At 43.2% G+C, this 5,250-nt stretch overlaps 1 pseudogene; it reads left to right on the forward strand.

The window, feature by feature from the left end:
• The first annotated feature begins 4,163 nt into the window (after positions 1-4,163).
• Positions 4,164-5,019, forward strand: LOC104803344 (annotated as a pseudogene).
• The last annotated feature ends 231 nt before the right edge of the window (positions 5,020-5,250 follow it).

Genomic DNA, 5,250 nt, shown 5'->3' on the forward strand with positions numbered 1-5,250 from the left:
ACACTTCGAGAAAACGAGACTTAGAACTTGTTGAGCTTTTTGGATCTCACCAAAAACTCTCTAAGAACTGCCAAAGTCGGCTGCCCTTTCGTCTCTCCCGAGTTAGGGTTTTTAATCTCCTTCTTATAAAGTGATTTTACCCTAATTTCGGTTTAATTTTCGGAAAACCGGAACCCGGAACGGACGGTCCAGAAAAGCACTGGGACCGTCCGTTCCAGTGTGTAGAACGGACGGTCTGCCTAAAACGTGGACCGTCCGTTCCACCACGTAGAACGGACGGTCTGCGTGCTAATGTGGAACGTCCGTTCCAGTCTCCAGAACGGACGGACCACACGTCTGGACCGTAGGGTCTGGACCGTCCGTTCCGAACCTTTCGGTCCGTCCGGTCTGGACCCTTTCCGACTCGGTTTTCATCGTTTTCTCTCGTGTTTTTGTCCTTCCCTGCGTGTGTGACCCTGTAGGCTCATTCGACATAGCAGTATAACCCGAAATCCCTATTTCGGGTATACAAGTCATAGGCGGTCTCTAGCAAGACACTATGACTACCTATCTCGAATAGAGTTTGTTCGTGATCTTACGACTGCCAGTGATGATTCCGGTTGATGATCCTTTTGTATCGCGATATCATATGTCGAACATAAGGCATGGACCAGCCACCTTATCTGATTTGACTGCTTTCTCGTTAACTGAGTTTGACTGTCTGAAATAGACGACGTTCGTCTATAGTGCGGCCACACATTTCTACAGTCTCGCTCACACGAGGGGGCCAGCGATATCTCTCTCTTTTACGAGAGGTACAAATCCCGTTTTGACTATCTACAATCCAGTACATGATTCGTTTCGTGCCTGATACACGCCTTTATAGTCCTCCTGTTACGCAGGACGTTTGACGTATTCAAAGCCCGCAACTCCTCATGTTGGATTCCGTAGATATCTCAGGTCTTAGGATCCAATCATGGAACCGTCATATGAGATTCAAGTCATGACGCTAGTCCATGTGACAATCTCATGTGGGTCAATCCAGTATTCCGTTCTCCAACGAATACCTATGATCGTGATCGTATCCAATACCTATGATCATCTATGTGATCATCAATCACACATCATACTAGTCTTATTATGTCGTTATTCCCATAACGACATAAGACTAGGGAGTTTAGTATCATTCATAATGATACATGGATTTCATAACATATCTAGCATGCAAGAACATGTAATGAATAAAATACTCTCATAAAAACACATAGAAAGTATCTATACATCGAATGTAACTTAACAAAGCTCATAATCAGTACATCATAGAGCACTAAACCAACAGTTTGTTGCTTTTGTCACTAATCAATTTGGTGTGAAGATCAAATGCATCCGAACCGATAATGGTGGTGAGTACATGAATTATAGCTTTCGGACTTTCCTTGAAGCACATGGCATTCTTCACCAACGATCTTGCCCGAACACTCCTCAACAAAACGGTGTAGCCGAACGCAAGAATCACCATCTCATGGAGGTCTCACGAACGCTTCTCTTTCACAAACACCTTCCGAAATCTTATTGGAGTGATGCGGTCAAGACGACATGTTACTTAATTAATCGTCTTCCCACGCAAATTCTCCACGATAAGTCTCCCTTTGAGGTACTCTTCCGTTCTAAACCTTCAATTGATCATTTGCGGATTTTTGGGTGCGTTTGTTATGTCTATGTAGATTCATCTAACCGCACCAAGCTCGACCCGAAAAGTATCCGTTGTATTTTTTTGGGCTACCCAAATGAGCAAAAAGGGTACCTTTGTTATCAACCCTCCACAAAGAGACTATACACTTCTCGGGATGTGAAATTCGATGAACACCTATCATATTATGACAAGCACGATTGGACCGAGAATGACTCACTTGCAACACAAGGCACCGAGGACACACATCCAGCCTCTGACCTCCTTGCGCACTATCAAAATCTGGGTGGTTCTTCTCTTGCTCCATCACCATCCATTCTCGGCTCAGCTCCTATCCTTTTGGAGCGACAACAGGTTCTATCTTCTTCTCCTCTGCACAATGCTTCTTCTTTACAGACTAACGTCGCAGGTATTCTTGGTCCGTCTCCCTCTGCCTTGCTGGATATTCCTCCTCAGGGGGAACCACCGACGTCTGATCATGGGACAACAGCTCAGTCGCATTCCTTGCCTCTTCCCTCTGCCATTTCGGAGCCAGCCCCTGCTTCGCCTGTAGAAGCTCAACCGCGTCCTTCTGCAATTTCGGACCCAGCTTCTCCTCCGTCGATCGATGGTGTCCCGACACTGACTGGTTTCCCAGAACTGGAACCTGATCGTGAAGCTCCCATCGAAGTTGCCCCTATTTCTGTGCCAGAACCCCGCCGGAGCAACAGAGCACCCAAACCGAATCCACGTTATGCAAACTTGGCTTCTGTGGCTCATCCGATTGGTGACTTCTCCTCCTTACATTGTTTTCCTATCGTTGACCAATCTTTTCTGAGTATTCTTGAGCAGGGTTTTGAACCTAAGAGTTATGATGCTGCGAAGGAGTATTCTGAATGGCAACATGCTATGAAAGAAGAGATTGATGCCTTGGAACGGAATGGAACTTGGGAACTAACACATTTACCCCCGAACAAGCATGTCGTTGGTTCAAAATGGGTGTACAAAATAAAATACAACAGCAATGGCGAGATCGAGCGCCACAAAGCTCGCCTTGTCGCCAAAGGCTTCACTCAAACTTACGGGAAAGACTACACTGACACCTTTGCTCCGGTCGCTAAAATTTCCTCTATTCGTGTTATTCTTTCTATTGCCGCTAATTGCTCTTGGTCTTTATCCCAGATGGATGTCAAGAATGCCTTTCTCCAAGGCGATCTTGCCGAAGAAATTTATATGCATCCACCGCCGAGTTACACCTCAAGCTCGCTCATTTGCAAACTCAAAAAGTCAATCTATGGCCTCAAACAATCACCGAGGGCGTGGTACCAGAAACTTCATGATGCACTCTCGGCCCATGGTTTCATCCGTAGCGACAATGATCACTCTCTCTTCATTCGCCGAAGTGCTTCGAGTATTATCATTCTCCTTGTGTATGTTGATGATATTATCATCACAGGTGACGACAATTCCGGCATTGACGCCACAAAAACTTACTTGAAGAAGACATTTGATATCAAAGATCTTGGCCAACTCAAATACTTTCTTGGGATTGAAGTAACTTTTTTTGGATCTAACCTCTTCTTGTCTCAGCGGAAATATGTTTTAGATTTACTACAGGAAACAGGAAAACTCGGAGCTAAACCCGTCCGTACGCCAATAGAAGAGCATTTCAAGGATCAACGCGAGGGGGAATTAATGGAAGATGCCGAGCAATATCGTCGCGTTGTAGGTAAGCTTATATATCTTACAATTACACGACCTGACTTAAGTTTCCCTGTGCATCAGGTTAGTCAATGGATGCACGCTCCGACAACGACGCATTGACAGATGGTAGATCGTATTCTCAAATATCTTAAAGGAACGCCCAACAAAGGATTATGGATGCAATGCAACAAACACACGGAGCTAATCGGATATTGTGACGCTGATTGGGCGGGTGACAGAACAGACCGAAAATCTACCACTGGCTATTGTACTTTTGTAGGCGGCAACCTTGTTACGTGGAGAAGCAAGAAACAAACCGTTGTCGCAAGGTCAAGCGCAGAAGCAGAGTACCGGGCCATGGCGAACACTACAAGCGAGCTCGTTTGGTTGAAGCAATTGCTAGAGGATCTTGGTATCCATTCTCATAAACCAATCACTCTACATTGTGACAATCAAGCTGCTCTACACATTGCTTCCAACTCAGTTTTCCACGAGAGGACGAAGCACATAGAAGTCGATTGTCATTTCATACGATAAAAGATCACGAAAGGTATAATTGCTCCAATGTATACAAGAAGTCAAGACCAACTTGCGGATATCCTTACGAAGGCCACGAGTTCATTTGTTCTCAACAAAATTCTCTCCAAGATTGGTCTCTCCGAATATCGCCGACCAATCTTGAGGGGGAATGTTGATGAATTAGGAGATGAAAGACAGCTTGAAGAACAAGAAACAGATCGAGAGAAGCCCATGGACTGAACGAGTAACCAAACTGAAGAAGACATGCTCTCATACAGAAGGTTCTACACTCATGAACGTTAAAGTGATTGAGGAAAATCTGCAATATACCCACTCTAATTTCTCTTCATTCCTTATGTACAAAAACACATCTTTAGTTTCCTTTTTCTTTCCTCTAAATCATTCTATATATTGTAAAGTGTATCAAGGTCAATAAACACAGCGAGTATTCTTTCTTTTTCAACATCTCAGAAGAACGTCTCTTCTTCCTCTTCTTCTTCTTCTTCTTCGCTTCCACTTCTGATTCAATCTGTAACTTTTGATCTAGCTCTTGATTTCTTTACCTTGAAGATCAAACCTAGAGAAATGGAAGATTCATTTGTGGATTCGTGGCAATTAATGAGGATGAACTACTACCCTCCTTGTCCACAACCCGATAAAGTTATCGGTCTCACTCCTCATTCGGATGCCGCCGCTGTCGCCATATTGTTGCACGTGAATGAAGTGGAAGGTCTCCAGATCAAGAAAGATGGCAAATGGGTTCCTATCAAACCCCTCCCAAATGCTTGGTTGCCAATGTTGGGGACAGTCTAGAGGTAAATCCATATCCACCAATTCATACTCATTCATTCATTCATTCATTTTCTTGCCCTAACCTCGTCATCAATGTAGATCATAACGAATGGAATATATCGGAGCATCGAGCATAGAGCATCGGTGAACATGGAGAAAGAGAGGATTTCGATTGCGGTGTTTCATAGTCCAGGGTTGGGTACAAGATTTGGTCCGGCGAAAACTCTTGTGAAGAGGCTAAACAATGCATTTTTCAGAAATGTCAACAATGAAGATTACTTCAATAGTTATTTTGCTAGGGAGCTTTTGCTAGGGAGCTCGATGGAAAATCTCATCTCGATCTTTTCAGAATATAACCAAAGAACTTTAATATAATTATATATATATATATATATATATATATAATAACTTACGAGTAACCTATTACATATTTTCTGTAAAATAAATTCGTCAGACATTGTGGTTCTGAAAAAAAGAAAAATTCCTATAGCAAGGAATACCGATGTGTTCTAGCGGATTTCAATAGTTTATTTTTAATTTGGCATACGAAAAACTTAATATTTGTTTTCATAAGTTTTAAAGTTTGA

The sequence above is a fragment of the Tarenaya hassleriana genome, unplaced genomic scaffold (assembly GCF_000463585.1).
Source record: "Tarenaya hassleriana unplaced genomic scaffold, ASM46358v1 Cleome83, whole genome shotgun sequence".
NCBI classification, from domain to species: domain Eukaryota; kingdom Viridiplantae; phylum Streptophyta; class Magnoliopsida; order Brassicales; family Cleomaceae; genus Tarenaya; species Tarenaya hassleriana.